We start from the raw sequence: 23,792 nt of genomic DNA on the forward strand, positions 1-23,792 counted from the left end.
ATGATGATCACGAACACATGGTTACAGACAAAGATACACGTGGATTAGCTGTGGAGTTGGAGTACGAAATCAGATTGATTTCATTATTGTCAAACAGCATTTTTGAAACGCAGTGAAAAACTCAAGGTTTGACCCAGGGGCTGATGATTCAGACCACACACAGCCCTGTTATAATGCACTTACAGCTCTCTCTAAAGAAAATCCATAAGCCCAAACCACAAGTCAAATCGACAGCGATCGACAGTCAGAGAGAATTTTAAAAACTCCATCCTTGAAAACATGCCAGAGGAAAGCACAGAAATTGAAAGTCACTGGCTCAATATTTCAACCACTATCAGAAATGTAGCCAAGCAACATCCCCGGGCTGCTCGGATGTCTCCATGGATAGCGAAAGATATAAAAGGGTTGTTCGAACAATGCAGGCTGCTGAAACAAGACAAAGTGCAATACAATTTAGAAGAAAGTGCATCAAAGTCATGGCAGAATGGTTAGAACATAAGTGCGAAGAAGTCGAGCATCAAGTGTTCCGGAAAATCAAAAAGATTACTGAGAAAAGATTCCAACCATCATCAAACTGCATCAATGGAACGGTTTTGCAAAAAACGGAAAACGTTACGCAAAGATGGACGGAACACCTCCAAGAACTTATGCATGATGAACTTAAGCAAGAGGATTTAATTCCTCAGACAATATAAACTGGATCAAGATTTTTTAAAGATGCGGTTTGATGAGGAATATGAAAAAAAAGGAAAGTAGCTGGCCCGGGTGAAATCCCAGTAGAAATGATGTGTGGCGTGGACCTGATTCGGTCCATCATAGACAAAATCTATGAAGCTCTCACAAGACCTGTTGAAAATCCTTATTCATAGCAATACCGAAAGTACCAGGAACCCTGAACTGCAGTAACCATTGAACAATTAGCCTGATGAGCCATATTCTCAAGATATATTTGAAGATCATCTTACAAAGGATCCGACACCAGAAATTCCAGACTATCAATACGGATTCATAAAAGACAGAGGTACAAGAAACACAATATTTGTCCTTGGAATGCTTTGCAAAAGAGCCTTACAAGTAAAGCAAGAGCTACACAGAACCTTTATCGTTTACAAAAAAGCTTTTGATAATGTGAGGCACAAAGAGCTACTCAAAATTCTAAAATATATTGGAATTGATGACAAAGATCTTAAAAATAACCTAAAATCTTTACCTAACCCAAAAGGCAGCAATCCGTCTTCTAGACAAAACATTAACCAAATGAGTCAGATGTAGAATGTCTCCAGACTTCTTCGATCTCTATGGTGAATTTATTATACATCCACGAAGGCATCGTTGTCAACGGAACACAAATATCCGATACGCAGATGATACGGCCTTTCTAACTATATCACAAGAAGGTGCATAACGTGTCTTTGAAACTGCGGAAGCCTCTGGCAAAAGCAAGGGCTTGAGCATCAACTGAAACAAGACAAAGGTTATGTGTGTTCCCAAGTCATCACCAGAACCAGAATTTATCCTTATTGTAGGCAACACAATTATGGAGCAAGTTTCTTCATTTACTTAGCTTGGAACCACAATTACAGCAGATGGCAAAAGCAAGAAAGAGATCAGAAGAAGAAACGGTATGGCCAAAGATATGCATTCTATAAGATGAGATCTATTTTCTTGGTTCGAAAGCTAAACCTTTGTGTGGTCGGTTCTGCTGTATGGCACCGAAGCTTGGACTCTCACGCGGAAACACGAAGCAACATACAAGCTGCAGAAATTTGTTTTTAGCGACGAATGCTGAGAAGCTCCTATGTCAATTACATGACCAATGAGGAGGTCCTTCAACTGCTCACGACCATTGAGAGGCGACAACTTAAATTCCTAGGACACTATATTCCAAAAGAAAAATTAGAAGAGTTGATACTCAGTGGAAGAATTGCAGGATCGAGTGCACTAGGCGGGCAGAGGAAATGTTTTTGCAAAATTTTCAGCAATTCAGGTCAAAACGAAAATTATGGGACGCTGTCCGAGATCGGGAAAATTGGCGTCAATGCACGAAATGTTTATAGTTCATCTAAGCCCGAAGAAGAAGAGAGTAAAATTGTACTTTTACAATATATTCTTATTTTTTGTTATCTAATTAAGTCGAAATATTACATAAATATCCTGAAATTAGACACATAAAAATCATGAGTCAGAACAAACGAATCAAATTATAATTTTATTTTATTATATATATTATATTTAATGTTATTTTCTAAGAATTATATAAAATGTAATGTTAAATTATTAGATGGTCATGGATTTTTAGGATTGAATATATAAAATGGGAATTTGTGTAATGAATGTGTACATTTATGATTAAAAAAAAAAGTAATATTGTGTAACAATTTTTTAAAATTTAAATCAGTATTTTATTGTCAATCAAAGGCAGAATTTCTTTAAATATATGTGCAGTGGTACCTAATGAAGAGCCTGTCTTCATTTGTCCACCGCTCTTGTTATTGTGCCGTCAAATAATGGCAGCAGAAAGTTTCTACTTCTTCAAGCTCATTGAAAGAAAATAAGGAAAAACACATCAAAAGCAAATCCTTTTGCCATATTCATGAGTCTCTGAGATCCTCAAAGCCTGTTTGAGAAGAAAGAAGAAAAAGTATGCAGCATACAGAAAATGCTGGCAAACTGTGGCGGAAAACGACCCAGGCAGCAAAGGCGGGAGAGGAAGAATGTTTAAAACATTATATGACCACCTAACCTAATCCAACACACTTGTATCTCAAATCATCTGTCCCCACTGAAATGAATAGAAAAGCCACTAATCCGTTCCAGCCTCACACCCACAAAGCAAAAACATTTGTTTTGGAAACACAGCACTCTATACACATTGCAATTAAATAGAAATGTAAATAATTAAACAGCGTGTGCATCATGATTTAATTCTTCAAATCAATTAATTGTGCTTCTTCTTCTTTTGTGCCACCCGTGGCCACCGGGAGGTAGTATAATACAGTAATTCAGCTACAAACAAAGAAGAATAGCGCTTCCTCAACCATTTAAAATGACAACAATAAACTGCTAATTTTACCAGATGAAACTAGTAATGTTATGATAATAAAATAGAAATATTCTACAAACATTTTAATAAAACAATTATTTTCTCATTTTCAGAGAACGAAGTGATAATGCATGAAGGCGTCAACATTTTTAAGTAAAAACTAAATGTTACAAGTATCATGGAAATTTACAAGATACAAGATTAATATTAAATTGTAAGTGAAAATGTGAATTGTTAAAAAGTTATGAAATAATTTAAATACAATAAAAAATATGTATTTTTAAATACAAAATCATAACAATGAGTTGAAATAGGACAATCATTTTAATTTAACAGAGATAATTTAGGATGTTGCAAAGGAGAAGAGAATAAAGTTGAATTACAAGTCTTAATAGGGAGTCAAAACAATTTTAAATAAGGATGTATATTAATGCTAATTAAATTAAACTTAATAAAGCAAGTACTCAAACTAGAACAATATATATTTTAAGTAGATAAAGGATAATTTCCAGATTTTTTTTTATTGCTACCAAATGGTACCAAAAAAATCCAGATTTTTGTTTTTACATTCATTAAAAAAAAAAAGTTGTGCAGAATTACAAATGTATTTTTTGTTAAAAGTCCACCTTTTTAAGACTCCTGCCAAAAAACACTAACAAAGGCCATTTGACGTGACGACAGACGCGCTTCTCTCCTTAATACGACCACTAAGATGTTATTTTAGGGTCATCTTGCTACATATGGCGTGTTTAATAACGCGTCAAAGCAAAGAGTCTCACCTGCGCTGTCATCATTAGCGTGAAATAAGGTTGCGTTTAATTTGCCAACGTCTTTATGAGCTGTCTGCTGTGACACATTAAACATGTCACTTGTGCTATCATCAAACCGCAGTGACAGACAAGTGTAAAGAATCAAAGCACCAGAGACTGTGGATATGTGACTATAATAATCTTTTTTTTGTTGTAATTACTTTGAATGACAGCCAAACGCATTAGGGACTAAGTGTGGACTCAAATCTAATTACATTTTTTTACTGTCTTAATTTAAAAGCTACAGCACGGTGCAAGTCTGCTCACTCTGCTTTTATGCACTGACGTGTCATAAAATGCGGGGAAGTATTAAAAAAAAATGCTGCAGCAAATTACGTAAAAGCGAAGGATAGTGATTAAAAGCACTGGTCCTTCGTGCCGACTGCGTATAATTCATGACCTTACGCACAAAGGCAAGGGAGTGAAACTGATCAACACGCATTAAGTCAAAATTAAACAATGGATTGGGGAGTTAAGCTACATTAGCGCTAAATGAAATGTAATCATTGAGCATAATGGATCAAAGCAGGACTTGTGTCCTGAATTAAAGCTACAAGCGTTGATGAATCCTCTAAATGATCATCAAACTTTGATACCATTCTCCACTCACATTTGATGGCCTCAGGGAAAAAGCTTAGCAACTTTAGCGGCACCATCTGTCTAAGATACCAGATCCCGATTGAAGCTCCTTTGGCCAAATTCCCCAGTAAGAAATTGTCAAAATATTTGCTACAAATGGCTCTGTCAAACCAAAATGGCTGACTTTCTGTCCAATTTCAAGCATGGGTGCTTGACTCCTTAGACTTTCATATATCCATTTATGATTGACATGCCAATTTCTTGTCAATTGGCCAAATTGTTCTCATTTTTCTGCTCGGTTTTTCATGGTGAATTCTGGAAAGAGTCAAACTTTGACGTATATATATATATATTTTTTTTCTTAAGAGCTCAGTATTGTTCATTCTGTAATTTTACCGATTTGACATGTCATCATCATTGCTCCCTCTTTTTTTTTTTTTTTTTTGTACGTGCATGTGCGTGTGCGTGTGTGTGTGTGTGTGTACTCATTAGTTCACCTAAAACCTATTAAAAATACCATACCGTTCACCTAAACCAAATACTTCAGAATCCAGTCGTGAGGTTGTCAGGAGACCCGAGGAAGGATCAAAGAAAAGAAAGGAAAGTGAAATCCAGCACCGACCAGCCATTACCTACTACCCACCGGTTTACCAACCAGAGTCTTTCACCAAGCCCAGAAACATCTAAATTCCAACAAATTAGGGAGACCAAAGGAGAGACTGAGGAAAGGAAGGAAGGACAAACGAAGCAGAGTGAGATCCACAGACACCAGCCTCTACCGATTCAACGACCAGAGGAAGAAGCAGATTGTGTTTGAATTTCGATAGATGCTGGTGTGGTGGATCTGGCATGCATGAAAACCTCCACCAAAGAGGGGAGCCGTCAACCCCTGCCAGGACAGGGCAAGCGCAACACCTCAGGTGTCAGGTGAAATGTGTCCAACCACGGGCACAGTTAGAGTGACGTCGTGGAAGTCGGAACGGATGGTTTGTCCAGACTTCCTGTTTGGAAGACTGGGAACACACGCAAGAGGTTCCGAGTTAGTGAGGAACCACAGTACATTGTTGATGGTGTCTACCTGGATGGCAAGGCGGACAAGCAAGTCTGCACCCACCAAAAGGGTGTGGGGCGCGTCTGGGACACCCAGGAGGTAGTGGGTCGGTGAGCGCTGGTTCCACTAAAGGATTAAGGCGCACACGCTCACTGTAGAAATGGTAAGAGGGGGTTCCGTATTCAACAGTAACCGGCAAGACTTGGAGACGAAAGAATGTTTGGGTCATGATGCCGCAAGTCGTCAGTAAAAGCTGTAGAAATGACTGATTTGTCAGCCCACAAGGCGAGGACAGCGTCAAAGACGGGTGTACCTTGGACCTGGACACCTCCGATGATGCGAGGGGCGTACCCTGCGTCGGCCAGTGGCGGATCAAGGCCACACAGGAAGATGTCGCAGCTTCCCAGCTGGTTCTTCGAAGGAGACGTGAGTGGTCCTGCCTTGGAAGGTGAAGGTGTCGGGTCCCAGTTCCCTGTGGGGGCGCCTGCTTCCATGTGTGCTAGCTGCGCCCGAGTCACAGTGCACAGCTGAGACCGGTCATGGCCCAGGAGTGTTGTCGGCAGAGTCTGCCGCACCTGGGCCCAGATCTGGCGTTTCTGGTAGTCGATGATGGGTTGGAAGCGGACCAACAGGTCTTGACCCATAAGAAGGGGGACCGACTCAATGGGTCCCACATAGACTGGATGGATGAATTCCATGTTAGTAGGTGAAACGGCGCGAACAATAAGTGGCGACGCGGCACGGAGTTGCTCAAACACCATAGTCGACATCACCGTGACGTCTACTGCAGGATCTACGAGGGCTTCGTAGGTCAGAGCTTGCTCCAGGGTGACGCTCAGATAGAATTTACGAGCTATCCCCCTTGTGGTGAGTTCGCCTAAAAGCTGTTGGACCGGTTGTACATCGTCAGTAGATCGCGATTCGCACACCTCGGTAGTTGTATTGGAGTCAACCCGAAGTACCAGTACCGTTGAGTCAGAATGCAGTTTATGAGTTTCAGCTTCTGGCGGACCCGCTCGTGACCCCTGTTGGTGGGTCATGTCAGTGGGTGTCCGGCCGTCGGCTTGTCGCACGGACTGGTCTTTTGACAATTTCAGGAGTGCTTGGAGTATCCCGTCGGCAACTGCGCTGTAGTCGGTCTCTGAGTCATCTTGGCGGTTACGGGACTCGCGGCGAGATTCGGTTGTCGCGCATTCGGTTTCATCATGTTTTGGATTGTAGCGTGAATTAGGCTTACCTTTAGCAGATCTGGAATGACGGCGGTAGTCAGTTTGCAATTCTCCGTCCGGTCGCTCGTCACGCGGGCTGTCAGGTTTGCCATTCGGTTGCGACCGTTTTGGTTCGACCTTTTTGATCTGGATTAGGCTTCCTTTGGAGCATCAGAGAAGGCTCCCTCTCCGTCGCCGTTTGCTACCTTAGGGGTTGAGACTTTTAATTTTGCATAACCCCTAGCTGCTAAGTCGCGCAGCTGCGAGCTATTCAGTGTCTGAAGACACAAAGCCAATTCTAGGTAGTGATTGAGGTTTGGTTGGAGGTTCCGGACAAACAATGTTTTAAAATTCAGGTCCTCCTCCATGTTGGAATTGTTACGAGTCCCAAAATAGGCATCGCGAAGACGACTATAGAAAGCCTGAGGGGGCTCCTTTTTTTTCTGTATGACGAACATGGCGACTTCCATGCCCGTCAACTCAGGAGAGCCAACAAATTCACGTGCCATGGCCTGGTGCAGAGCCAAGGGATTAGACAACACATCAGCAGGCTGCCATTACAGCAGTTGGTTGACTGCGCGGTTGGAGTCATTTTTATCAGGTACAACTTATCTTCCACGGTTGCCATTGGCAACCTCTGGAGAGAGTAGTCAATGTCTTTCAGGTACTCCGATGTGTTGTGGGACCCCCCTGGTTTCGAACTGGTTCGAACTGGGCAATGTTTGGAGCCAGCTTGTCCAAATCCTTTCAGGCCACGCCCATGTGTCTCTCCAACGGGGGAGTCGACAGCCACATTGGAAACTGTCAGCACCTGATGGTCCTAAACCTTGTGGGGGTGCGTCCAGTGGCGGTGCCAGACTTAACGCGGCCGTGGTCACTGGCGGCGTCCTCCATCCGGTGTCGGGCTCAGGCGACAGTTTCAGCTGTGGCTCTGGGATCAGGTCTGCATGCAGGTGGAGCTCCCAAAAGGGGTGCTCCTCTGGCAACATTATTTAACTGCTGCGCGCACTGTAACTAACGAAGCTTACTGCTTCATAGTCCTGCTGGCTTTGTCAGAGGCGGGTAACCTCGGCTTCAGTCAATGCTAATTTTGTTCTTAAGTCGTACGAGCGGTCTACTTTAAAATTGTGTTGCTCTCTAAGGGTTTGAACCTGTACTTGGAGGCGCTTCACATCGTCAGATGACTGAGCTAAGAGCGAACTATCCCGTAAGTAATTTGTCGAAGTAGGTCTCTTGTCGGTCGGTCAGTCACCTCTGATTTCAGCTTATGAATTTTGTCAGCAGCTGTTCTCAGCAGTCTTTCTTGCTGTGGATTTGTGTCTTTTGGCGAATGCGAGAGCTCGAGTTAACTCACCAATCTTTTGAGGAGAGTCATCGTCAGATGCAAATTTGTCTACATTGCTGTCTGAGTTCTCGGCATGCACGGGCATCTGCGTCATCCAACTGTGCCAACCAATTGGGTCTCAACAACCTTCACTCGGTCGTTGGTGGCTTCCAGCTGTGCCGTTGCTTCACAGTTCTGTTGTCGTGCCACTTCAAGCTGATGTTTCACCTGGCAATCCTCCGCATCAATCAATTTCAGCTGCGCCACAAGATTCACTGTTAAACATCCGAGCATTCGAAGGAGTGAATTATCTCTTGGGGCTGTTGTTGCAGCTTCGCCCATGAGCTGCGCGAGGTTACTGTTAAGTGTATCAACATTCGCATTTTTAACAGACTCCGCGTATCCCGGTAAGATATCCTTGGTCAGCATGTGAACGAGCAGTGCCAGGGAGTCAAGGCTCTCACATGGGCTGGAAGTTTCTCGTAATGCAGCCACTTTTTTTTTTTTAAATTAGACGATTAAACTTTTACTAGCGTTTAGTAGTTAGCTACCTAACTACCGCTATCGAGTATTATCGTCAACAATACACACTGGGTTCAAGCTGACAGAAAGGAAACGGAAAAACAAAAGAAAATATTTGCAGCAAGGAGGAGGGAAGACTGAGCGAGGCTACGCAATCCCAAAACCTACACAAGTTGTGAAAAATCTATCCCAAATTTATCTAAATTTAATTTGATTCACTCACTCACTTGAAAGCCGAGATAAAAAGGTAACATAAAAATAGAATTAAACAAAAACAGAAGGGGAAAATAAAATTACAATGGATCACTAGTCTTAGTCAAATTAACTAGCTGGTGTGTCAGTCTACACTGTATGCGAATGTCTCTTATGGATTCGGTTAAGACTAAAACTGTAAAATTGTACAAAAATATTAGGGCTGAATCCCTAATATATCACTTGGAACTCACAGCCTTCTTAATTAACTATAAAACAAAAGTAAACAGAAGGGGTGAAATTAAAATAATGAAAACAATAGAATGGCAGAAAGCCAGACAAAATTAACAAAAAAGAAAATAACAAAATATTAAAAGGGGGAGGGTAGACAAGAGCTAGACAAGCAATATTAGGAGAACTGGAGGAAAGTAACTCACAACAGTGCAAATAATTATTTTAATATGCTTAACCAAAAGTGTATATTGTTTATGCAAGCAAGCTAACGCTCCTTACAAATGAGCTAACACAGGTGTACACCTTGCGTTGCTTTTGCTAAACCACGGTCTTATTAATGTAAATAGCTAGCGCGTAGCTACGCTATATGTCATAGGAGGCTGGAACGCGATCGGTTATTAAAATAGTAATTCAACACAAGCAGTCAATTAGCCCACAAATGTGTTTAATTATTATTATCTAGTGAGTCCCACGGTAGTTCGGGGGAGAGGGAGACTCGACACGGGATTGAAATCAAATTCGGTGTATGCTTAGCAAATGGTTCGTCACGTAATTCAATAGAGTTAGTGAGTTAGCACATGTAGCTAGCAACCGTCTTTAATCCTTACCAGCGGAGCAAGCTAACACTTGCAACAGCGGTCAGCTTAGCAGGCTAACGGCAGCTACGGCGACTAGCTTCGGCAGCTAGCGGTGCCGGCGGGTTAGCTCTTCAGCTAACGAGCGAAGCACAACTCTGTTGCGGCCGGTGGGCCACGATACACTCGTTTAATAGCCTTTGGGTCTACAAGAGGCGGTCAGCCTCGAGGCAGGTTCAATAACTGGGCAGCTAGCGGGCAGGCTTTGCGGTCTGGCGGCTAGGCCTCTTCTGAACCACAGACAGCTCAAATTCACAAGGACAATGGCGTCACCTTGTGAGCGGGCGGGCGCGGTACACGTCTGACGTCCCAGCACAGGGGTACCCGGCAGCCGAGCTTTTATTGGGCTCGCGATATGAACAATCACACCCAATACATCTCCCACGATCGGGAGGAAAAACGGGGACAATACTCTAAAGCCGTTATGTTAGCCTCGGGTAGCTACTCCGAGGTACACAAGACAGAGCGTCGCCACGTCGCGGTGCACAGCAAATTCACTTCCCAGGAAACAAAGACAAAACTTCAAATTCAGCGAGCTAAAATTTACAAGTTGCAAAACTCGAGTTCTATTACGTACGTCTTCAAAATACAAGTCACTAGTCTCACAAACAGTAACCGGCTCTTACTTACTCAATTCCTCCTTCTCATTCACAATAGCAATTCACTATGTTCTTCAGCTGTCAAAGATGGCGGCCCAGCCTCACACTTTTACCCCTGTCCAAGATGGCCGCTAGCCATGCCCTTACAACACATACAAGAAGGCGGCTCGGCCGACGCTTGGCAACACTAAAGAGGTGAATCTACTATTTCAAAATGGTGTCTACACGCGCTTCTCTCAGCGGGAGTACTGTACAAGTAACTCTACACGCTGCGTGAAGTCGTTCAACCTGAATCAAATCGTGTCTCTGAGTGGACACTCACAATAATAAAACCTCACACGGGCCGCACGAATATGTAGCGATTATTTGGGTTGCCGTAATGGCGAACAAGAAATTTAGACGGTACTGAGGGGAGTTGTAATTTCCTCAGCAACCTCTGGGGGCACCACATTGACTTTGCTTGTTGGTAGGAGCAAAATAAACGATAAAAATCCTATTATCAAGTATTCATAATCTGAAGTTGCTACTTTATTTAATTATGGAGTTCTTTGCTTTAATAAGAAAATTACTAATCCACTCAGAAAACACAAATGATTTGGCAGAAATTGAATCTCTAGACAACAAATGTATTTAGTAAACACACACATATCAAACACAGCCTAAACTATTAATGAAACTGAATTAAAATGTGAATCAAAGATAAAAAGAACACATGCAACCTAACGAACTAAGACAAAAAAAGTAATGCAAAAGGTAGATGGGGAATAGAGATGGAAGCGTTTTAACCTGTCAATCCTTTTATATTTGAATCGAGCGTTGCGCCAGTGGTATATGGTCGTATTGCAATGAAGGCGCACTTACGAACTGGTTCAGGTGCACAAGAGAGAGAGGGACTTGGCGAGCGTCGATCCTCAGTTGAAGAAAACTCCATTGGAGGCAATCTGGGCGGCCGGCACACGCGCAGCTGGAATGCTGCACTGGAGTCTCTGGCTGATTGTGATGGGCGCACAACTGAGACGTGGAGGCCGCGGCAGGTCCTTGGCTGGCACAAGTCCCGGTTGGTGGTGATGTGCTTGCGCGGTTGAGAGGCCGCAGTCAGTTGGTTTGGGTGCTGCGGGGCGCCTCGGGCACACGACTGGAGCAGAAATGGGTCAGTGGCGCGCAAGCGGCTCTGTGCCTAACAGCCGTCGTGGAACCAGGTCGGCGAGACGCTACGTGATTCAGAGAGCGGAAGGTAGGTGGGTCGGCTCTCGGCAGGAACAGACACGAACGTTTTGGGACGCGCAGTGTGGTTGCGAGTCCTTGCGGGATGCGTGCTTAGGGGCGCTCAAAGAAGGAAGCCACGTGGTCGCTCTCAGCGGGTTCGGCGACCACGTCTCTCGTGATGATCAGGAGAAGTTCATGGGGCAAGAAGAGAAGAGCGAAGAGGGAGAAGAGCGGAAGAAGAGCAGGGGGAAGTTCCTTCGCGCGCTGGCTTTTAAGCTTGTGTCTCGGGGGGGGGGGTCAAGCGATCTCGCCTCTTCCGTGCGCTTGAAGCAGACTTGGTCGACTGAGACCAAACTTTTGGAATAGCATTTGATCTTCTTTTTTTTTAATCAGAATTGACCAGCCAGATACTTTATTGATCATTCTGAACACATTTCAAACATTACCGCGATCATAAAGTTATTGAATCCGCTAAGCTTACTAATTAGCTAAACTTAGATGGCTGCAGAAGTTACACACATCATTAATTTGAGATAGACATACAGGTTGTGTACAAAGATAAACAACAGAAGTCACTTTATGTCAGTCAAGTACATTGAGTCTGTTTATGTCCCAAATTATGTAGACTTCAGATTAATTACGAGCCGCAGGATTCTTGAGGATAATACCGAAGGTGACCGCTGGAGGGCACTATTGTACCGTCTAACTTCCAAGGGGCATTGTTTCCAAAAATACATGGCTGGTCCCTGTGGATAGACCAGACGAAATCTGGAGGAAAATTCTAAGAGTTTTTCCTTTTTGAACTGCCTCTTGTTGGTTTGAGAAAACACAGGGTTAAGGCATGCACACACATTCCCCAGGTGGAAATGTTTAAAAAGGCAAAAAAATGGAGGGTGATATTGTGTTGAAATTTGGGGAAATGTACGTAAAACAAATAAAGACCAAATGATTAAAGTCCGACAAAAAATTATTGGAACAATGAATAAGGTTGGCTACAGAGATACAACGTATCATTTATTTATAAGGTCTGTTATTTTAAAATGTATGGGCATCATGTATTTGAAAACCCTGGAAATATTATTGTGCAGTAAACAATAGCCTCCCTGTTTGCATTCAGAATTTCAATAAGAGAAGGGAACTATAATTTAAAGGCTTTATTTATGTTTGGAACATTTAAAGTGAGGGCCAACATAAAATATAGCTGCGTTTCAGTTTTGGGCATACAATTGTGGAGTGGACTTGGTGATGCGTTGAAGCTCTCTACTACTCTGTTGGGATTTGAGAAAAATGTAAATGTAAAATAACTCGTAGAGTGGCATTGGTAAAGTGTAAAACATTTATGGCATTATAATGTGAATGTAGTAGTTATTTATTTTGTTGTTGTTGTAATATTATGTGACTCAAGGGAGTGTATAGTATAAACAGGGGTGGGCAAACTCGGTCCTTTGCTATTTAAGGAGCCCTAAAAAAAGGACAAAATAGCTGGTTGCTTCAAACCAGCCATGGTAAAAATTAGGAGACCACCTTGTTTCTTTAGTTTCCTATTCATTTGAAATGCCTAGTACAACAAAAGGTATTGAATATCTATTTGGACCACTATATCAATGACAACAAAAACAGCACATAAGAGTTGAATCGAGAGCTGATCAACACATTTTCCAAAGGTTTTCTTGAAAATAACCAAAATCACTTCACAAGTTCTGACATAAAAGGCTTGTACTGCCAACAATTTTGCTTTTAGGCATACTATGATTTATTTTCTATCAGTTAGCTGTTCTGTCACCAGACATGAAAATGAATAAGAAATTGAAGAATACATTGCGGTCTCTTATTTTTTTCATGGCTGTATGTGCTTGAGATTTTTTGGTGGGTCTAGTATGGATATTGCTTTTAAATTAAGTAAAGGCCCCAGGGCCTGAATATATATTATTATTATTATTATTATTTATTTTAATTATTATTTTAATTTCTCCACAAAATCTGTAGGAAAAATTAACCAAAAATAGGCGCATCAAATGGAAATGGCACAGTTACTATGTCTTTTCAGACAGAACCAGTGCCCTTATAATAAGACCGCCTTTCCATTATCCATTTGTTTCCGTTCCCTTGCTAAAAGCGCAATGACTCGGCTAATGCATGGTGGAAACATTCCGACACTCAATTAGCAATTACGGGCTTAATGAATAGACGCCCTCGCCGGCCCGTGTTGCTCCCGGCGGATTCTAATCTCCCTCTTTGCACAGTGAACAGCAGCTAATGCGGCAGGGACGACACAACGCTGCCGGTTATTGTGGGAATATAATAAGCCAATGCTGTAGCTCTGTTTACCACGGAAACGCTGACAGGACTGTTGAGTGCCAATGTGCAACACTGAGTCATTAAAAGTAAGAGGACGGCAAAATCAAACAACTTTTTGTGAACAATTTTCATTAGGTCATTTGAGTCCATCTGTTTGTGCTACTTCTGTTTTCATTTTGGCAGATTTCAACTTCCTGTTTTTCTGTAGGATGAGACTCTCAGTTTGAGTCTTTATCAACCAATTTTCTGTGCATAGGACTTCAGTTTGGATCTTTTTTTTTTTTAGTAATGTCCTGCTTTTGGATTCATGTTTGTGCTGCTACTGGTTCTATTTTGGTAGTTTTTCAGTTTCCTTTTTCCTCACCTGTGCAGCTATCGACTGACTTTTTGAGAGAATAGGACTTTGATTTGGATCATCTGCTACATTCGATTCATCTGTTCATCATCGGTTCTGCTTCCTGTTTTTATTCCCACTTTTGATGGCTTGGTAGGACTCAGCTACTGTTGTCAACCAACTTTTTGCGAGAAAAGAAGTGGATCTTCATTTAGCTTTAATTTAAATCTTCTGTGAGTGTGATGCATTTGAGTCCATCTGCTTGTAATGTCTGACAAGAAAGAGAATTGACTACAATGGCTACTTTAGCTTCTCACATTAGCTAGTAGCTAACTAGCTGCTACGTGCTGTCACTTGTGATCAAAAGCAGTAGAATACTTGTAGACGAAGGAAAGGGCACAATTGCAATGCCAAGCTTCTTCAACCAGCTTAGACATCCACTATCAAAGATGAAGAATGAAGGCATACATCAAGCGCGGTAGGTGGATATTAGCTTATAAATTATTACTCTCTCCTTTTTTTATGTCCCCGCCATCAGCCCCTGTCATTTACATATTACTCATACCTTTAATGAACTGCCTTTTTGGTGCGGCGAGCTGCTGTTTGGCCGCGTTAGCGGGTGGGCCCGTGACCGTGCCGACCTCCTGTAAAGAGAATACATCACGATTTCAATCAGCCTCATCTCCCACTTTCCCACTGAATTTATGCTGCTGCTGCGAGGCGTAGCGACACGAGGGTGCACCCGGCGCTTAAAATGAGCCACGACCGCCATGATCTGATTGGAAGCAACCTATAGCCTCGCCCAGGCTGACGACAGTCGGGAGATAAAAGCAGCAGGACCTATAGAGTGGGTATTATCTGTGAAACAGCGCTCGCTATCTCGCACCTTCTCATCATATTCACTTGATGATTATCGTAGAATTTTTTGTCTTTCATTACATATCGCCGACCTCATCTGTAAGGTCCATGCTGGCGCTGCATTCGGGACAACTGGGAAATAAAATAGCTCACTCCACACCATTCACAGATGTTGAGGATTGTTTTCAACAAGTTGGACAGTATCAGCTCCAACATTAGTAGAGTATTATCAACAGGAAGAGGAAAGTTACTAAAATAAAATCAGAAGACACACAAATGGCTGGATTTCAATGCACCACATCTGTCATATTAGATCCAAATCAAAGTGCCTTACCTAATGAAAATTTGGACATTGCCAGCCCTGGCTAAGACTCTAAACAGGAAGTAGGAGCCTATCAAAATAAAGGCAGTAGCATCTCAAACAGTCTCAAATGCATCATACCATTCATAGAGGATACAAATCAAAATCCTTCATTCACATGAAGCTGGTCAGTGTTTGATCTGGTTTTCAAGTCAATGAGAATGGTAATAAAATAAAAGGAAGTAGTCACCTGTCAAAATAAAATCAGTACCGATACAAAAGGATGGACTCAATGCTCCACACTAGACACAGAGCATAGAATCCAACTCGAACTCTGTTCACAAAAATGTTGCTTGATGCAGTTCTAGTTTTAGCTGAGAGTCCCAGCAAGCAAATGAGAACACTCACAAAAACAAAGCACACATTTTCAAAATTATGATCTTGATTTTCTTAAATGGGAAGTCAACCTCAAATATGTCTTGACAATAATATGTTATATGTGGCCTCACCAGGCTTGGGGAGTAACGGAATACATGTACCGCCGTTATGTAATCAGATAACAAAAATGATGTAACTGATTACAGATACATTTATTAAACATGGGGATTATTTCGAAGGATTACTAATCCTACAATGAGAGCGGGCGAGAAAGAGAGATAGTGAGAGAGAGACAGAGACTTGTTAACGTTGTGTCGGGCACGCGGTCTGTTTAAAAGGGTTTACGGAAGTAAGTGGCGACCGGTATTTACGGTTTGGAACATTCTTGTCTTGCTGAAGGACTGATTTATCTTTAACAAAGAAAAAGTTTCAGATGAGAGTCGATCCTGCGGCATGCTACGCTGAACTTCTTGCTAGCTGCCGCTACAACATAATGTGAGCTACATCTTTCAAACAAATATCCCTCCCACATGATTCACCATACACAATATGGCTAAACTCGTGACTGGGATAAAAGTTCATTTTGCAGTTAATGTCACGCATAGTCATCCTCATAGCAATATTAGTGCATACGTGTGACCATGGGAAATATGCTTTTAAAAGCATAGTTTGCCATTTGACGGATGCCGTCGTCCGGCAAAAATAGAAAATACTGTCGGTCTACCCGTGCGCCGGGCTCCAGCACGACGCAGCTGGTCCGCAGTCGATCCGCAGCACACACGCAGCCGATGTAATTCGAACAAGCTGAATGGAAATGAATCGTCTGCGTCGCCGAGTGGAGCGTAGACGCAACGCACACGCATGCGGTGTAATCCCGGGGTTATTGCCCCAAAAAATTATCTTTAAAATGTTCACTTTATTCTCAGAAAATACTTTTTCTGCACTTTTTTTATTTTATTTTGAGATACGAGTGTTTTGCATTACAAGTAGGGTGGCCAGACTTCCGTATTTAGGCCGGACAGTCCTACTTTTCAGTGACATGTCCTGCGTCCTGCCCAACCCTAACCGGACGCTAGTTTGTCCGCCTGTTAAAGAAAATGAGCCGTGTTTGATTTTATGTGACCCAACATCAGCCCCACCCCCGTTTGTCACTACTGGTCTGTATTGGCCAAGAGTGGCTTCAGTGAAAAATCTCGTATATCATTGGTTCAATAAATGTTAACAAATGTCCTCGTGTGGCTATCTGAATACGTCATTTCCTCGCCACCTTCTTTGACAGCAGCGAAAAGGCAGCGCTGGCAAAAATGCCAAAACGCCGGACATCTTTTAATATTAAATGGACGAAAGAGCACAATTTCCTGGCCAAAAGCAATCGAGACTGGTTTCACGGTTTCTGCACGCTTTACCGGTGTGATGTCGACGTGAGCAGTCGGTGCAAAGCAGTCAAAACGTCACGCGGGGCGGAGAAGCTTAAAGCAAGAGGCGAGCAGCAGGTGCATCATCATTGAAGACATTTTTCCTTCCTTTGTTTTTCAAAAGAAGTTATGTTTTGTGGCAATAATAAAAAATCTCAGCTACTGAAGAAGATAGAAACATAATTCCCAAAACATTTCAGAGCTTACGCCTGTGGCGTTCACACAAACATAAGTTTATTATTATAAACCTTCAATATATATTTTTTAAATTAACAAACAAATGTCGCATCTGTGGGTACATAACTCCATGTATATTTACCTTCAACACTGGAGCGCAGTAGTAATAACATTGGGGGGATTGATTCGTCGTCCATGCCTCAAAAGCCTTATTGTTTACAAACATTTTTCGTAACAGTATGTCACTGTCGACTCGTTACACTGATTCATATTCCTCCCGTGCCGTCTTCAATCATTTATTTCATAACTCCGGCGAATCTGCGTAAATGCCGGCTTCAATAAAATGTCAGGACATGCTACGAGGCCCACGACACCCTCTCGTGCATATTCTGATGAATTTAATCGGCCAAGAATCGATTAAAAACAAATGACTTATCCGCTCTTGGCCTTAATGGGTTAAAAACATGGTACTGTAAACGAAATAAATTGTCAAAAAGAAGTTTGACTTTTTAGTGATATTTGTTACCATTTAGTTCACAAACATGATCTATAAACCATGCAAAACTTTATTGTTGATGAAAATACACCGCAAATCTATTATACAGTGTTTCCTCGTTTCCCGCTGGGTTTAGGTTCCAAAAATACTCTTAATAAATGAAATCAGTGAAGTAGTTATAGCTTTGTTTTACATTTGTTGTCAATGTTTTAAGGCCCTAAAACCCCTCACCACACAGTTGACACACTTTTCTCATCGAGGCATTTACATTTTCTCACATTTTTCTCGTTTAGACATTCTCAATGTTCAACTTCAAACCTTCATAAATTTTATAAAATAAGCACATTACTGTAAGCAAAATTGCACACAAAAAATCAGCCAACACAGCGAGGAAGTGAAAAGTGAACCGCGTTATAGCGAGGGAACACCTTTTTGACCTTGTGGAAGTGGCCACCCTAGTTACAAGTGTGATCACATTGTGAATGAAATTTGTATTTTAAGGCATCATTGAATTAATAATTCAGTCATTTCCTATCAAGGATGTACTTTCAGTGCCAATTTTATAAATGTATAAAATTGTGAAATAAAACATTCAGACAAAAAGGAGCACTTATGTGAAGATTGGCACATTAGCATTTAGCGCTAGGTTAGCAGCAATACGTAGCAGAGAGTAATTCCCGGTAGTTTCCTTTTCAATGCTTTCCTAGAATGAGATAATAACCTGAGAATCACACTTCGCCTTTCATCTGTCATCCAAGTGATCACTTTGCGTTGCAGTTTTTCTGCCGTCAACATTAGCATGTTTGGCTACGAGCTAATTACTTGCTGCTCTAGTAACCCACTTTGTTAAGCCTAGTGGAGGAGAGGCTAAGTTTGGCAGCAAAAGTGGAGAAATCGCTCTGTGACAGGAAATAGGAGGAAGTCACGGCATGCGTTAGAATCCCACAATCGCAGTCACCTGCAGGTCTCCCGCCCTCCCTTCTTTCACACTCGGAGGAAGAATAGTAAAAAGACATCCGTCCCTCTCCTTTGTAAAGACAAATTTAGATTCATTCAAATGATGTAATGTCTAAATCAAATTTGACGGCAAAGGCTGCTGCCGCCTAATGTTCCCTGAGGCCATTTTACGAAGATGAATACTACATGCATGAGAGTGTAACCGCAAGAAAGACTTGCGTCAAACATTTTTAAGAGGTTTTCTGAAATTGCATCACAAGAAAAACAAGAAATGGGAATTTTCTGAACTCTGACGAGGAAAAATACAACGAAATGCCACTTCATAGATGGAGCACCTACCCCAGGTCGTGCACATGTACGTGTCCAAAACACCAAATAAGACAAAAAGGCAATATCAACTCGTATCAGGACCTCTGCTAAGGGCCAAGTGTTGCCAAGGAAATGAGAAAAAAACAAAACCTTGCTGATACCAATATGGGAGGTTTAACCTTCTGTTTTGTGTTCCCGTTTGAGTTTAATTGATAGAATTCTCAACCAACCAACTTTTTGACAAACGACTTTGATTTGGATCTTCTGTGACCGATGCGGTACATTTGACTCCATCTGTTTGTGCTGTTTGACAAGAAGGAGCACGGAGTAAAGAGCTCGACTGAGGAGTTAACTTCGCATGCTTGACTTTAGCTTCTTACGCTAGTTTTTGCACTAGCTTTCTACTCCCACTAGTGACTGAATATAGTGCATTTGAAGGAAGAGGTAGACTGAGGAGTTAACTTCTCAGGCTTTACTTTATAAAATAAATGATCATAGTTATAGTTTCATGTACATTTTGTGCGCCCTCTCTCACTGCATCACATTGCTTACTGTGGAGTAACACACAGCCACATATACACACCTAAATCGTTTCCCTCCTGTCAGATTAAGAAAAAGTTTTTCTAAAAGGAACACAGGAAGCCATTGTCCCCATGTGAATTCTCATTTAGTTTCTTATCTGAGGATGAAACCTCTTTTTGAGCCCGCTGAATGGGGGTCATAGAGCTTGAAATAGCATCAGACTCGTGCGGTGCGTCGCGGCGGAGAGGCCAGGGGTTAGTGAGCAAAGACGCTCCAGACGCCGAGGCGAGAAAAGGGCGTAATAAAGTCCTGGCGGCTGCCCACGGTGCTGAAATCAAACGGCATCTCCTCTAAAAGGGGAGGGGGTCGTTGACATGAGAGGATGCCGGCGCTGAGATGAAGACGCCGCGGGGCTAATGGCACTGCCTCGCGACAGACGGCGCTCGCACACTGAGCCTGTTGTTTGTGAAAAGACGGCCGGGAGCCGTGTTGAAAGATACATTTTAGCGTGGCGAAAAAAAAGGAGAGTGGCTCTAATAGGGAACAGTGGGCATTGGCACATGCATAATGGAACACGATGCCAGTGGTCTGCTTGTAAATGTTGACACGTTCTCTCAGCTTTTTCGTCTAGCGGAAGTACGTCTCCCTTCCCAGTCGCTGGACTCCCACATGCGGGCGTACGAAAACACGTGAGAAACTCATCTCTATGAGGACCTTTCCACTGGATCAAGGCTGGTTTTAAACACGTTCTAACCATAAGACGCAAGAATCAGAGGTTATCGCCAACCCACAACCGCGCAACCCAAAAATGTCAAGAAATGGGGATCCGACATTTCCGTGCTCCCTGGTAGCATATATGGCCAAATATATCTATCCGCAGACAAACTACCCCCCCCCCCCCCCCCCACCACCCTAGAGAGCAAGATAATTCTTCCAACTGCTAACATCCCACACCATTTAAAAAATAATAATAATCTTCAAGCACCTGTACACTGGCCATGACAGATTGCAAACACAGAAGAAAAATGACCAGATTCCTCGGATAATTGTTTGTACCTATTCAAGGGGCCAAACGGAAAAAGGTACATTCCTTAAGGCTTCTTTTATTGTGTGAGTGTAGGCCTCCACTGGGCCAGAAAACAGGTTTAAGTCCAGCTTTAAAGATGTCTGTTTGCCTGCCTTAACTTTATTCCCTGCTTGTGGCTCATAGTGATTCAGTGCATGTGTACCTAAAGCTGGCTATTGCACAGCCTCATCCCTGGCAAGAGATAAGCATTGTTTGCTTAGCGGCACATTTCATGCTCAGCGAGCCTGACCTGATGGCCAGCATGCAAAAGTCTGCGGGCTGGAAAAGATTTCAAACGTCCCGTCTTTAGATGATGATTTAGGGGAGAGATGGCGTCATCTTCATTTCATTACCTCCGCCAAGGATGGGAAGACTATGATAAAACCAAAACAAAAATGTAAAGTTGGAAATATGGGATTTTTTCTCTCTTTTTCTTTTTCTTTCTTTTTTTAATAGAGCAATCAACCATTAAAAAAAAAAAAATCTAATTCTTCACCATGTCTTCTGCTCATTGATTTGTTTTAACAGTGGTGTGATCATCCGCTTTACAAGATGCATTACTTCCACTTTACACGGCTGGAACGAAAACTGAAAATGTTAAAAATATTCTTCACAAAAGAGTCTCAAAGAGATTCACACGCCCACAGCTGACAAACATCAATGACATCCTCTGGTCTAACCACAAGAGGGCAAGGGAAAAAGAGAAGGCTGCAAATTTGTAAATAATAAGCTGTAATCATAAACGCTTAGGCTCAAACGCATGAAAGCGTTATAGTGGCAGAAGAGATAGCAGGTATAAATGAATGTTTTTTTTTTTACCCACTATTGGTGTGCATGATCGTAGTATACCGTTTAACTGGTATAACTGTCAACCTCCAATAGGAAGGTTGAATAGCTTATTCTGAAAGGGTAGGTTTAAGGACGGGAACAAACAATTTGCAGCTTGACTCAGTGGATGTCTCTGATCTTTGCTTTCGGTTTGGATGATCCTGGCGTGTGATGATGTCAAATTAAAATGATCAAGTACAAAGATGTTCAAATTATTCTGCAACGCAAACAGGTTAACAGCAACCTGCATGAAACTGTTCTGTTTTTTTAATTCTATGTTTTCGCTAAAATTCAAATCAATAACAAAAATTATGAAAATTCCTTCTCTGACCATCTCTATAATGTTAAAGGTGTATTCAAGGATCTTCTGTCAATGCGTCTTCCGGGTGGATCGTCTTAACGATTGGTTCTCGATTCCGTCAATCATTCTGCCGTAACGACGTCGTGCGTGCTCGTTCCATTTCAAGTGTTTGTAGCATGGAGCCGCTGTGCTTCGGATTCAGACATTCATCGCTGTAGCTCCGCCCATCTAACCGCATACTTTGAAAATGGCTGAGAGCCACAAGAGCACATCCGTCTATGAAGTGAGGCCGGCTGCAGAGACTGATGAAGATGAGCTCGGACGTTCAGGATTTACTGACGGTATTTACTTGATCAAATCTAGTAAGGTTTTTTTTTTTACATCAGAAATTCTAAAGTCTAAATATCACGCCCCATTTTTACAGTGTAGGCATTTCCCCCGGACGAGCAGAAAAAAAAGAAGAAGTGACAAACGGACGTTTGGCTTCTACTTTTCGACAAGATCCTTGAATACACCTTTAAGGCCTAGATACACCAATCAGATGTCGGCACGTCGCGTAGAAAAATGACGTAAATACACACCGCACCGACACGACTATTACGTACCTTCAGCGCATGCGCGATAACTAATTCCCCTCCGTACCATCGGCGGCGGTAGTTATTATTCCTAAAGGCAACCGCCAACCTCTTTACGGGGGCGGGATATAAAAACGTAAACAACTTAAAATGGTGTTGACAGCGACGCCGGGGTAAACGCGGCGGTCAGCTGGTGAAGCGAAAACGGGCGCTGGAGCAAGCTTCGTCCCCTTCTCGTTCCCGAACGCATGGATGTACTCCGTTGTGGCGTATCCTGGACCCTGTCGACTCCATCGTCGTTTTGGACGCGGAGCCGACCTCCAGCTTCTGAAGGAGCTTCCTCGAGACCGCCGGACGGAAGGGCCATGCACCCCAGCTGCTCCCACAAGGATCGCGCTGTTAAATGCGCGGCCATTGACAGACAAAAACTTTTATTTTGAGGGAGTTTTCCATTTCCAACAACTTGGATTTCCTCTGCCTGACGAAGACGAAGACCTGGACTGTCGCTGGTGAGTCCACCGCTATGATTGAATTACTACCGCCTGGCTGTGCTTACTTGGACGCTCCGAGGACGGTCGGGCCGAGGTGGAGGAACGGCGACCATTAAACTGTCACTATGCTGTGCTGTCATTTACCGACCTCCAAAATACAATAAGGACTTTTTAAACGACTTTGCAAATCTTCTTGGCGAAATCATGCTGAAATATGAACATATCCTCTTTATGGGGGACTTTAATATTCACGTGTGCCGTCCCTAAAACCAAAAAGTTGAGTTGAGTACTGTTTATCCGTGTTGTCATTTGCTCTTCTTGCCCCTGTGCGCTGATTCGCTAGCTAACAAGAAATCACAGCGATCAAATGCCCCCGACGCCGATTCAACATGTCGAATTTGCCGGAAACAGACCCCCCACCCACCAGAAATTCAAACACCCCCCAACCGCCCCCCTCCCACAATTTATTTCCAATTCGATCCGACTTCACACGACAGTCATTTATACACTGATCAGAGGGCGCGTGCCGTTGGCCCAACGCTGTCCGACTCCCGACGTCGGATTGGTTGTATCTAGGCCTTTAAATTAATATAATTACACCAGCCAACCCCAGGTCCCAACCCTCACCTTTTGACATAAAAATGTTTGGGCGACAAATAGTATTTTGCCAGGCAATACACTTGACACAACCGCAAAAAGCTTCTATCTGCAATGGCATTTTCATTCATTTCAATGGGAAGAGATTTGAGCTCGGTATGACAATGACATGTTCTTCCACTAGATGGCAGAAAGTCTATCCACCTGTTGTATACAATACAGGCCCAGATTTCACACTGTGTAAATAAATGTGTGAGTACATTGAGATGAGATCATATGTACGCATATACTTTTTTTTAAATATATTTTTGCTGGTGTGCCGTGTGTTTTTTTCTGACCAGAAAATCAAGCATGTGCCTTTGCTCAATCGATGTTGGGAAACACCGGTGTGTTATAAATTGTCAATTGCAGGCTACATGTTCTCAACACGCGTTTGGCATTTGAGCTGCACGGTCAACGTCAAGTAATGAATCAAATCTACAAGCAA

At 42.6% G+C, this 23,792-nt stretch overlaps 1 protein-coding gene and 1 long non-coding RNA gene across 12 annotated transcripts in view; one reads left to right on the top strand and one right to left on the bottom strand.

Moving 5' to 3' along the window:
* ralyla (RALY RNA binding protein like a) overlaps nt 1-23,792 on the bottom strand; it is a 72,571-nt gene that overhangs the window by 43,669 nt on the left and 5,110 nt on the right. For 3 of the 8 annotated variants that reach the window (XR_015095948.1, XM_086084624.1, XM_086084632.1), the window contains one exon: nt 14,600-14,678. The exons of 4 other annotated variants lie outside the window; for them this stretch is intronic. The gene's annotated coding sequence lies outside the window, so the exon portion shown is untranslated. Of the gene's footprint in view, nt 1-3,822; nt 3,901-14,599; nt 14,679-23,792 lie in introns of those variants that run through there. One more of the 8 variants, XM_086084670.1, reaches the window with a different exon arrangement.
* LOC147180901 (uncharacterized) overlaps nt 1-23,792 on the top strand; it is a 59,945-nt gene that overhangs the window by 8,181 nt on the left and 27,972 nt on the right. The gene's annotated exons all lie outside the window — the stretch shown is intronic.

Source organism: Leptonotus elevatus, chromosome 1 (genome assembly GCF_054856555.1).
Source record: "Leptonotus elevatus isolate MCC_2025b chromosome 1, RoL_Lele_1.0, whole genome shotgun sequence".
Classification (NCBI taxonomy): domain Eukaryota; kingdom Metazoa; phylum Chordata; class Actinopteri; order Syngnathiformes; family Syngnathidae; genus Leptonotus; species Leptonotus elevatus.